This window comes from Notamacropus eugenii, chromosome 5 (genome assembly GCF_028372415.1).
Source record: "Notamacropus eugenii isolate mMacEug1 chromosome 5, mMacEug1.pri_v2, whole genome shotgun sequence".
In the NCBI taxonomy this organism is placed as follows: Eukaryota; Metazoa; Chordata; class Mammalia; order Diprotodontia; family Macropodidae; genus Notamacropus; species Notamacropus eugenii.
Genome location: NC_092876.1, coordinates 79,375,381 through 79,388,109, shown reverse-complemented (window position 1 = coordinate 79,388,109; position 12,729 = coordinate 79,375,381). Strand labels below are relative to the sequence as shown.

General features: G+C 46.9%; 1 pseudogene; it reads right to left on the bottom strand.

The window, feature by feature from the left end:
• Nucleotides 1-713: 713 nt before the first annotated feature.
• On the bottom strand, nt 714-1,582 carry LOC140507501 (dicarboxylate carrier SLC25A8 pseudogene; annotated as a pseudogene).
• Nucleotides 1,583-12,729: the final 11,147 nt, after the last annotated feature.

The window sequence follows — 12,729 nt, the reverse complement described above, 5'->3', positions numbered from 1 at the left end:
TTTCATGACAATCTTTATCCTGGTTCTCCTCCTACTCATCTAACCATTTTTTCTCTATCTCTCTTGCTGGATCTTTTTCCAGGTCATACACGCTGATGGTGGATGTCACCCTGGGAAACTCCTCCCCCTATATATTATTTCACCTGATGATCTCGTGGTTTAAATTATCATCTCTAATTCTCAGATCTATTCATCCAAGCCTAACCTCTTTTCTGACCTCCAGCCTCTAATCTCCAACTGCCTCTTGGCCATCTCAGTCTTAAACTGAACTCATTATCTTCCCCTCAAACACTTCTCCTTTCCAAGGGCGCCACCATCCTCCCAGTCACTGAGGTACAAAACCTCAGTATTATGCTCAACTCTGCAATACTCTCTCTCTCCTCTTTCTTTCTTTCCTTCCCCCTTCTCTGTGTGTGTGTCTCTCTATCTCTCCCTCCTTCCCTCCCTCCCTCCCTTCCTCCTCCTCCTCCTCAATGAGGTTACAATGGCAGAAGTAGGCTTGATGGAGAAGGTTTAAATGGGACTAACTTTAAGAGACGAGGGCAGGGGGTGCCTTCAGTGCTAATGCAGGGGACGAGAGGAATGGAGGAAAATGGGAGGGAGGAGAGACAGGATGGGGTCTGGACTCAAAGAGGGGTATAAGGTAGAAAGCTAGCAGGAGAGGACTCAGAAGGGAATTTGCTGGGAAATGCATGATGCTATCAGGGCTCATTTCAGTTGTTTCTAAGTGACAAAATCACTACATTCCAGGAGCCCAAGCATAGGAAGGAAGGTATGAACCCTTTGTAGAAGGCTTGGGCTCCCTCCTTTTGAAGCATGGTGAGGGCACTGTGGCCAGCACTGACATGCTGACCCTCGACAGACTTCATGTATCTCGTCTTGACCACGTCCACAGGTGGTGCAGAAGCCAGCCCCAAAGGCTGATGTGAAGGGGCATGTGAAGGTCACGAGGCGGGCCTTCAGGAGGGCATCTTTGATGAGATCATAGGTCTGCAGCTCAGCACAGTTGACAATAGCATTGCAGGCAACATTGGGTGAAGTTCCTTTCCATAATCCCCGAAGGTCCTCCTGTCAGATGATAGTCTTATAGGCATTCGCTGTACCCTGGTATCTCTGGCTGCCTCTTACACGAGTCTAGGCCTGGAAACATACCTTCTATCTATGGTTTGGGCTATGCCCACTGCCAGTGCCCCTGTGGTACAGCCTGCTAGGAGGCAACTCCCAATGCCTGCATGCTCAGATCCCCTGGTGTAGAACTGCTTGACAGAGTCATAGAGACCAATGTGGACAGAGGTAAAACTCATCTGGTACTGCAACCCAGCCACCAGCCCATTGTACAAGCTGCTAGAGCCCTCAGTCTTCACCATGGTCAGAATGGTGCCCATTACACCCCAATATGGGGCAGTGGTGAGGAAGCTCCGATGGCTCCCTGGCTCTCTCCTTGAATCTGCAACTGGATTTTGGCTGTGTCAAGGGGGAAGGTGATGAGATCAGCGATGTAGGCAGCACTAAGTGACTTGCCCAGGATCACACAGTGGGGAAGTGTCTGAGATGAGAGGCATGGGTAAAGGAGGGAGCGCATTCCAGGTAAAGAGGGATTATCCACATAAAGGCATGGTGATGGGAGATGTGATCCTAAACACTGGGAAAAGGAAATAGACCAATTTGATTGGCACATAAAGTGTGTGAGGGGCAATGATGTACAAAGTCTTAGCCCAGGGTCTTGCACAAAACAAATGTTTGTTGCATTAAATAAGATTGTGGAAGGGACCTAGAGGAAAGGGTACATGCTCTTCAGGAAAGGGTACTCTCAAGTTAGTAAATATTTTAAAAACACTGATGCTTCATAGACAAAGGCTTTTCCATAGGTACTAGCTGGGCAAAGTTCTAAATCATGACTCCTTAGGGGGAGTCAGGGAGGCTCGGGGAGATGCCATTTGAGTTAGGAAGAGAAGACAAACTCACAAATTCCAGAATAACAATTCCAAAAACCTGCTCATCCCAAGGAATCTGGAATCTCAATTGCTGTGGGTTTTCTTCCCCACAATGGAGAGTGACTCTGAAGAAAGAAGCCATGGTTAGCCCCCCAAGCGCTTGTAGGTGCCTGGCAGTGGATTAGGGGGTGCCCAAAATGAAGGGAGGGGGAATACTTAAGGCTGCAACCCAGAAAGGAGTTCCCACCCTCGTGGGAATGAGGAGGCCAGGGAAGCTGTGATCCTTTGGACATGTTCTCTCAGGCCCTGCCTGTCTGTTCCCCTGGACATGGGATTCTTAGCCCAATTTCATATTCCTGACCTCAGACCCCTCAGGCCATGACTCCCCACCCCTTCTCCAGGGATGGGAGATGAGGGAACCAGGAATGAGAAGCGATTGGTGTCAGTATTGATGTAGATGGCTCTGAATTCTCCCTCTGATTGGATATCTCCATGGAAACAAAACTAGTATAGCTATGATTGGCAAAAGGGCTGACCAATGGCAACTTTCCTCTGTCCTGTTGGCCAGTTACTGAGAAGGGGCTGAGAGATTCTTTAGCAAGCCCAGGACTTTAGCTGGTGACAGAGGGGCACAGATTGAGGGTTTCACGTGTCCCCACTTAGAACCATAGATTTATAGGTAGAAGAGAGGATGTGAGATCTAGGTCATCCAACTAGACCAATCCCCTCAAAGTACCAAGGTCCAGGAAGAACCTCAGCTGCTGACCCAGGCCCAGCCTCTTTAAATTAACTGATGCTGACTTTATTAAGCAAAAGACACTGGGCCAAGGCTATACACCAGGAGTTAGTGGCTACTAGTCATGTAGGAACATGACCCCATCCACGCTCTGAGAATCTGACCAACCCACCCCAGCAAGCCAGAAACATCTTGTCCCCAAAGGTCTGCAGAAAATCAATCCCAGTGCAAAGGATGAGACAGCCAGATTGGAGACACAGTAGAGAAGAGTACTGGGGCCTGGAGTCAGGAAGACTTGAATTCAAATTCTACTCCAGACACTAATCATTTGACTCTAGGCAAGTACCTTAACCTCTACCTCAGTTTCCTCATTTGTAAAATTTGTAGTACCTACTTTCTAAAGTTGTGAAAATTAAATGAAATTTTCTAAAGAAAAGCACTGATGAGCATCCTTCTTTTCCCCTCCCAATGCACAGGTTTTCCTAGTCTGACTAGGAGTAATCTTTATCTCTCTCTACTTGTGAAGTAGGTAGTACAAATCTCTTCTTCATTTCACAGATGGGGAAACTGAGGCTCAGAGAGGGTCAAGGTCACACCGCCCGTGAATGTCACAGACAGGACTCGAACCCTCAGAGTCCAGACTCCAAGCCCAGAGTTCCTTTCATGCATTAGGCGTTCAAATCTGGGGAGTGGGCCAGCCGCCCCCTCAAGTCTGTGCGGTGGTCCCAAGCCCTAGGTCCTCCTGGCACCGCAAGAGTTAAGCAGCGCGCGTCGCGGCTGGTTGTTTTGGGGAGTGGGGGGTGGGGAGCCGAGGTCTATGGGGGCTTTGTGAGGCATCTTCCAGGGAGGGCAGCAGCTGCTCGCAGAGGCTGCGTCTAGGAGGGAAAGTGGGAGAGGCAGCGTCAGAGGGAGAGAAGGGGTGGGGAGCCCTCTCCTAGCGCGCTGTGGTGGTGCGGGGTGCGGGGTGCGGGGCGGGCGCTTGCTTAGCCCGGGGCACACACGCGCGCGCACACACACACACACGCTCACACACACACACACACACACACTCACACACATACGCGAGCTCAGCAGCGCTGCCATTCGCAGACACTCCTCTCAGGATCTGCAGAGGGGCAGGAGGAGAGCCGGTAGGAAGCCTGTGTCTTCCCCGCCCGGGTCCTGGACGCTGCCCACCCCCCAGAACAACGCGGTGAGGAGCTCACCTATTCCTGGGAGGTGGGTGAGAAAGGAGGGTAGGAGCCAGGGACGGGGACAGGGTCCCAGGCACCAGAGGGTCTGTCTGTGCCCAGTGCTAGGAGCTTGGTGAGAAATGGGGCCGTCGGAAACCTGGAGCTGCGGAAAATTGCTTCTCTGTTCTGGAAGGAGAAACATGCCGCTACATCTCTGGGACTGTCACATTCGAGTTTTTCCATTCATGATCTATAGCAGTCTGCCGCTTCATCCATCCATCCTCCCATCCATCCATCTATCCATCCATCCATCCATCCGTGTACCCATCTCTCCATCCATTCATCCATCCTCCCAACCATCTATCCATCCATCCATCTCATCATCTGTGCATGCATCCATCCACCCACCCATCCACCTATCCACCCACCCACTGGTCCCTCTGCTATATTTAGCTCCCGGAGACAACTCTTGCCACTTACTTGGAAGGGCTTGGCTCAGATTCACTGGGAACAGTAACCAGCCATGCTTTCTGCCCCAAGTCAAAAGAAGCTTGGATCTACTGCAGGTCCTGAAGGTGACTGAAGGTGCATGAACAGCTACTGAGTGTCCAGAGGCAGGCAGGGATGGAGGGATGGAAGGATGGAAAATGGAAGGGTGGAGGGATAAAGGATAGAAGAATGGATAAAAGGTAGAGGAATGAGGGTGGAGGAGAGAGGAGTATAGGAATGGAGAAATGAGGGATGGAGGGATAAAGGGAAGGGATAGAGAGGAGTGGAGGGATGGAGGAGTGAAGGCATAGAGAGATGAGGGATGGTGGGATACAGGGGTATAGGAATGGAGGGATGAAGGGGAGGGATTGGAAGGGTGGAGGGACAGAGAAGTATAGGGATGAGAGATGGAGGGAATGAGAATGGATGAATGAAAGAATGAAGAATGAAAGGATGAAGGGTGGAGGGATGGAGGATTAAGGGGTTGAAGGAGGAATGGAGGGAGGAAGGATGGAGAGTAGGGGGCTGATGAATGGAGGGTGGAGGGATAGGGTGTAAGGGATGCAGTGATGGAGGGATAAGGATTGGAGGGTGAAATATGAAGGGATAAAAGGTGGCTAGAGGTTGGGTCCTGCTCCAGAGGCACAAAGAAGGGGTCCTCAAGCTTGTCCCCCCAAAGTAGTCCTCCCCATGGGTTCTTGGAGCTTATCTTCAGCAGTGGTGGTAGTTCTCCTTTCTCTCTGCCATCGAAGGCTGTATCCTCACCCTACTGCCTGCTCTGAGCTGATATCTCAGGTCCAGGTTCCTTCATTTAGGACCTTGCCTACCTGCTGACCTAGCTGTCTTTGGGTTCAGGCAAGGTCTTCCCTTGGAGTAGGAGAGGGCCAGAGCTGGGTCCAGTGACCCAGGGGTGGGAGGTGCCCAATTCAATGGGAACCATCCTGTCCCCACCCCCCACCCAACATTTCCAGGTGGAGTCTACTGTCATTGCATTCCTGCTTTTGAAGATTGCCTTTGCAGACAGCTGGTTCCCGTGGGGTGGCGTCTGATCAAACACCCATAGGGGATGCTCAGGAAAAAAATCATGAATTTCTTTTGCACTTTAAGATTTTTTTAAGTACTTCCTTCCCCTCCCCCCACAACAGTCTTGAAGGGGGAGGAAGGGAATAGCATAAGATATTATTATCCCATTTTACATATAAGTAAACTGAGGCCTACAAAAGTTAAATGCCTCATGCAAGTTCACCCAGCTTGGAAGTATTAAAGCCAACATTTGAACCCCAGTCTCTTGAAAGAGTAACAAGATGTACTAGAAAGAAGCTTTGGAAATCATTAGATTAGTATCTCAACTCTGCTACTGAATACCTGTATGACCTTGGGCCAGTCATTTAATCTTTTTTCAAAAAGGGGAAGGGGGATTAAGGACCCTCCCAGCCCTAAATTCTATGATCCTAAGATCCTAGCTATGCTTCTTGCTATCTGTGTGACCTTGAGCAAATCCCATGACCTCTCTGGGTCTCAGTTTTCTCCTCCATAAAATGGGATAGGCTAGATGAGGTCTAAAGTCTCTTACAATCTTAAATCCTATGAGCTTATGACTTAAGGCCAAGATTCTGACCACTACATGCTGTCTCACCAGAAGAGGCTTGTAACCTTCAGGTGCTTTAGAAAGGACTGAATTCTTCTCGTTATTATTAGGTGACCGAGGGAGAAGCTGTCCTTTAGCTAGCCTCCAGGAGGTTGCCTGTCTGTCTGGAGGAGGATGGTCTCAGTCTCTGCAGGTGTCAGGGAGGAATCAGAGGTCATCACTGCTGCCTTTTGCCCACAGGAGGCAAAGCTCCAAGGTGGGGCTGAGGCTGGTAAGATGAGGGACTGACAGGGCATCCACCCTGGTAGCCCTGAGACTGGGCTCTGAGGTTTGTTCCTTCTCAATGCTAAATGCCCCTTGGCGGTCCTGGGTTTCCTCTGGAATTGCTTCTCCTCCAATGACTTCCCTCCATACCCCAAGACAGCTGGAGACTCACCGTGTCTCAAACGCTAGGGTCTCCTCCTTCCACTGATTTGACCCAAAGGTAACTCACATTCTCATCAGTAAAAATGAGAGAGGTGAACCAGGTAAACTCTGAATTCTCTTCCAACTCTATATTCATTATCAAAGCTATTTCCCCTATTCTCCTTTCCTAATGAACCGAAAATACCTCTGAGCACCAGAGACCCAGAGAAGGACCCTCCTCTACTCCGACAATGAGCCAACACAGTGGGGTCCATTGGGCTAGAGTGGGAAGGGCATAAGATTGGATGTCAAGTGACCTGGGCTCAAATCCTGTCTGATCTTCAACAAATTTCTTCTCCTTGCCAGACCTCCAATATCCTCAACTATTAAAAAAAAGTGGGGGGGGGGAGGGTGGAAGAGGTAAGGATTAGAGCCAGGGGTAAGAACCTCTGCTTTGCCTCGAGGTCGCAGGCTCCCTGGATCATTAGACTAAACAATCTTTGAGGTTCCTTCATATGATTTTTTTCTCCCATAAGCCCAATACAAGAGATTTGTTTCTAATTATCCAGTATTAGAAACCCTCTCCCCCATTATATATGTCCCCTTCCTTAACAGATCCCTTCTCCAAACTGATAACTTCCCTCTGTAACACTCAGATGTCGCTAGTCTCCAACACTTATTAGCTGTGTGACCTTGGGCAAGTAATTTAACCTCTGCCTCAGTGTTCTCAACTGTAAAATGGGGATAATACTAGCACCTACCTCAGAAGGTTGTTGTAAAGATCAAATAAAGTAGTATTTGTAGAGCCCTTAGCACAGAACCTGGCACATAGTAAGAGCTATATAAATGTTTACTCCTTTGCCCTCCTTTCCTTCCTCAAATTGACTTTGTTGATAAATGAATGAATGAAATGGAGGTGTGGCAGGGAGTTGCAGTATGGCATATACACAGATAAGTATGATGAGACAGAATGGGATTGTGCCAAAGGAGAGATCCTGATGAAGTGCTCTAAGCCAATTTGATTGCAATAGAATTCCAGGATACGATAGCAAAAGGATTGTTTTTGAATATTTGGAAAGGGAAGCAGTCATCACTAAGAGTTTTCATCAGGAAAAGGTCATCCCAGAATAACCACACCTCCTTTTCTCCCCAGAGTTAGTAGAGTGATAGATAAGAGAATTATCTTAGGTAGAGTCTGTGTGGATTTCAATGTCATTTGACAAAATCTCTCATGAGATTTGTGGACAATATGGAGCAGATGGGACACAGATGATAGTCCAGTTAGGTGAACTGGAAACTGGGTGAATGACTAGACCAAAAGAAATCACAATTAATGGGTAACAACTCACATTCATATAATGCATTAAGGTTAATAAAGTCCTTTCATAAGCCAGAGGGATGTTTCTAATGGAGCGCCCCAGTAATGTGTCCTCTGCCCTGGGTTAATCAACGTTTTTATCAGTGACTTGGATAAAGGCATAAGTGCCATGCTTATCAAATTTTCAGAGAACATTAAACTGGAAAGGGTAGCTAACTCATTGGAAGATGACACAGACAGATCCAGAAACGCTCATGTGGCAAGAACAGTGAGCCAAATCTAAGAAGAAACATATTAGTTAAAAATGCAAAGTCCTACCTGTGAGTTTTTTTTTAAAAAATCAACTGCCAAAGTACAGATTGAAACAGATATGACTAGACAGTTCCTGAGAGAAAGATCTGAGGGTCCTAGTGTCCTATATAGTCAACAGTGCAATATAGCAGGTAAAATTTGTAATTAAATGCAGTAGACTGCATTAATAGAGACATAGTATCTCACACCAGAGAAATGCCAAACCCCTCACCCTCTGCCCTAGTTAGACCCCATATGGAGCATTTATTGTTTTCACCTTCTTTACCTTTTACATGAGAATAATTTAACTTACATTATCACTCACCAAGTTGTCGTGGAAAAAGTGCTTTGTAAGTCTAAACGCACTAAGGAATCATTATTTCATTGTTATTAGAATTTCAGTTTCCAAAAAGAGAAAATCTGATCATAACATCTCTGCCCTCACCATGGCAGAGTCCAACATAAACCCTTGCATGCAATAGGGAATCAGTAAATGTTTGGTGTATGAATACACAGTCATACTTCCTTTCCCTATGGTCGGTCAGTTAATCAATAAGTGTTTACTAAGTACCCACTATGTGCTAAGCCCTGAGCTAAGTGCTGGGGGTACAAAGAAAGGCAAAAGACAATCCTTGCCTACTGAGAGCTCACAGTCTAATGGAGCAGACAACATGCAGACAACTCTGTACAAACAGGATATGCTGAGGGTAAACTGGAGAGAATCCACAGAGGGAAAGCACTAACGTTAAGGGAAGTCCAAAGAGACTTCTTGCAGAAGGTGGGGTATTATCTGAGTCTTGAAGGAAGCCAGGAGAGAGTAGAGGAAAGGAGGAGGGGTTGAGGAAGCCAGGGAGGGCAGGGGATGGGGAGAAAGGTATGGGCTTCTCATTCAAGAAAAGTTCCTTCTCTTATTCACATTCAGATGGATCACGGGGCCCCCTCCCTCGCCTTTTCTGTCACAACCAACCTTTTCATCTTCTTAGAACATCCCTAGATCCCGTAGTTGATTCTCCCATGACATCATTAATGCAATGTGGTAGAAAGACCTCTGGATCTGAAATCCAAAGAGCTGGGTTTGAATTCTGGCTCTTCTTAATAGTTATGTGATTGCTTTGGATCCTTAAAATCTCTTCCATCTCTAAGTTTTATCTAAGTATGATCCATCCTGGTTAACCTCCTCAGATCATGCTTCTGTTGGTCAATATCCCTCCAAAGTGAGGGCTGCCATATTGAGGTGTGAAGTGATGAGATGAGGACCTGAGATAGTAGGGTGCTCGATGTAGGAGCAGAGAGGAAGGGCTGGAGACAAGCAACCTTGTGGAGAGGGAATCAAACTTAGAGCAGGGATTCTGAAGCATTTAGGGGTCCTAGAGCCCTTGGGCAGTGAAGCCTATGGCACTCTTTTCAGAATCATGTTTTTAAATCATTGAAGGAAACGCTAAATTTCAGTTAGACGTTTGTGAAAATAAAGATGTAATTTTTTCCCATGTTCACATATCTCACCCTGAAATTTATCCATGGGTCACTTGGGTGTCTGTGACCCCAAATTATAAACTCATAACATAGAGGCTATGTGGATGGTGGGAGGGGAGTTATAAAGTTGAGGAACAAGGCAGAACTGATTGGGAATCTGCCTGTGACCCCTTAACTGTTTCCCCCAAGTCAGGGCGCACCTTTCATTCCCCTGTTTCTACTCTCCACCAAGGCTGGTTTTTCTCAACCTGAGTCTGGAGTGGGATATGGAGAGCTGGGAAATCTAGGGCAAAGTTACAGTTTGGGCTGAGCAGTTAAAAAACCTTTCTGTTTTTCAAAGTTCAGATCTCCCCCTCTTCTGTGAATGTTTTCCTAATTCCGCACCCCAGCCTCCCAAACTGCTATCTCCCATGGCACAGGGTATCTTTTCAACTCCCTTGGCATATATCAAAAAGGAGTGGCTTTGGAACAGGAAAAGTCATGAGACCAGCAGGGGAAGGTTCAGGGTGTATGTGGAGGATGACAAGGAGGCCAATTTCATTGGCCGAGGGGATTCTTCTACCTCTAGTTGGAGGCAGAAAAAGATAATCATTCATTAGATCCATTTTATAGAGGAGAAAAACTGAGGCTCTAGCTGTGTCCCAGTTTAGAGCACCTGGCTCAAGTTTTTTCGAGCATTAAAAAAAAAAGTCACTTCAATCTTCCTCCGATGCCTCATTATGATGTGGAGGTGATTCTGGGTTCTCTGGTTCTGCCAGGGGAACCCAAGTCTTGTTAGACTTTTAGCCTTGGAGCTATCTGGACCCCCAGGAGCAGCCTGACCAATTTCTGAGAGGTCAATAAACCAAAGGCTGCCCATGGCAGGATTTAGATAGTTAGATGACACAGTGGATAGAGGACTGAACCCTGAGTAAGAAAGACTTGAGTCCAAATCCAGCTTCAGACATTTATTAGCTGTGTGACCTTGGACAAGTAACTTAACCTCTGTCTCAGTTTTCTCATCTGTAAAATGGGAAGCAACTACATCTCAAGGATTATATATGGATCAACTGAAATATCTATAAAGTGCAAGTCTTAAAGATGTTATATTTTACATATATATCAGCTATCATCATCATCATTATTAATTACCGATGCTTTCTTCCACTATTACTCATGAAGCCCATCTACCAAGACCTAAGACAGGGGCATGTAGAGAATGCATACACCAGTAAGATCCTGAACCTCCAGAAGCAGCAAAGTAGGGAAACTGGCCAGAAAAGTGGAGACTGGAAATCAACATGAAAGGACTTCAAGAACTTCAGAGTGGGAAGGGTCCTTAGGAATCATTTTACTCTCCAACTTCCCCTTTTTTCTATAGCTTTTTACATTTTACTGATGTTTTTTGGTTTTATAGCAGTCATGTCTTCTAGTTACATTCATCTCCTTTTCCTTAAAAAAAAAGTTAAACAAAACCAGCGAACATATCTGGCACTATATGTGGCATGCCACACCTCTCCTTTTAAAAAAAAAATAGAAAAGGAAACTGAGTTCCAGGGAGAAGGCAGGGACTTGGCCAAGGTCAAACAGAGTTGGCCCTAGAATCAGAATCTCAGAGTTGGAAGGGACCTCACAGGGGGTCTAGTCCAGGCCAACCCTAAGGAGTGATCCCCTCTCCAGCATCCCTGACCAGCGTTCACCTGGTCGTTGCGGTTTCAGCTCCCCAGAACACCTTACATCTGCCTGCCGGAGCATCTCAACTGACCCTGAGGGATGGATGGGAATGCCTCAGGTCTGGAAGCACTGCCCATCCCCCTTCCCAGTGTGGGTCCGCTGATTGGCCAGCAGCCTTTTAGCTCCCCTGGGGTGTGATGGAGGTAGGGATCAGATACCCTGGATCTCAATCTTGACTGCCTCCCTAACTGTACAACCCTGGAGGCAAGGGTTTGGTGAACTCAAAAGAGCTATAGGAGTCATATATGTGCATGTATACATGCATAAATATATTTGTGTGTATGCATATGTACATGTGTGTATGCACCCATGCATGTGTGCATAGAAATACAAGGTGTCCCAAAAGTCTTAGTGCAGCTTTAAGTATTAAGACCTTCAGCTCAGGAACACCCTGTGTGTGTATAAATATAAGTATGTAATTAGACATGTTTGAGTGGGAGATATGTAATATAATATGATATAATACAATATAATCCAGTATAATATAATATAATAATGTCATTCATGTAAGGTAAGGTAAGGTAATTGTATATTACCTTACCTTACATTATATTATATAATGTAATATGAAATATATACATATGTATGTAATGCACACATTATACATGTGTATATGCATGCATATATGCATGTGTGCCATGTGTGTGTCTGTGCACAGACCCACCTCTAAGCAGGATGGTTTGTGATGACGCCCTCCCCTCTGCTCTTTCCCCAGCCCCCTGTCAACGGAGGAAGTGGTGAATGCTGGGCATACAGCTGGGTTCCCTGTCGCTGTCGTGTCTGTGTGAAGTGGCTTCTGTTGAGGTGAGACCTGGAGGAGGAGTAGGCAGCAGGGGTAAAGGCAGGTTATGGGGAGGGGACACCAAGGCAGGCTATGGCTTTCCAAGGAGGAGGAAGAGGAATCAGGATACAAGGAAACAACAAATAATTTTATGTCTTAATTCATTTCAACAAACACTGGGGGCCTGATGTGCCAGGAAGAGGGCACTAAGTCAGAGGAATGGGTCAGAAGCGGTGATTGGCCAAGACGGACAGAGAGCATCCAGGAACAGAGAATGGCCATGCAGAGGGAAAACCAAGGTGGGAAGACACCAGTCAGGAAGAAGGGCAGACTAAGAGGGACTGCCCAGGAGGAACAGAGAGTGCTCAGGAGCAGGGAATGGCCAGGAGGGCAGGGATCAGCCAGGGAGAGGGATAGGTAGGAGAGGAGGAATTGCCCAGGAGGGACAGAGATTGGGCTGGAGGACAATTATCTTGAAGGAAGGTTATCCAGGAGGAACAGAGAGCAGCCAGAAGATACTGGTAGCAGGGAGAACTGCCCAAGAGAAGAGAATAGCCAGGGAAAGGGACATAGATAAACTAGGAGGAGATACTAGCCAGGAGGGATGGGTCAGAAGAGGTGACTGACCAGGAGGAGGAACTAACCAAAAATAGGAAAGAGCATCGAGCTAAGAACTGAGACTGGGTAGGAAGGACAGAGAATAGCCAGGTAGAGGAACTGATCAGAAAGGAGGGAGACTGGAAATCAACGAGGAGGGAATATTAATTAGGAATAGGTGGTACAATGGATAGAGTACCAGTCCTGGATTCAGAAGGATCTGAGTTCCAAT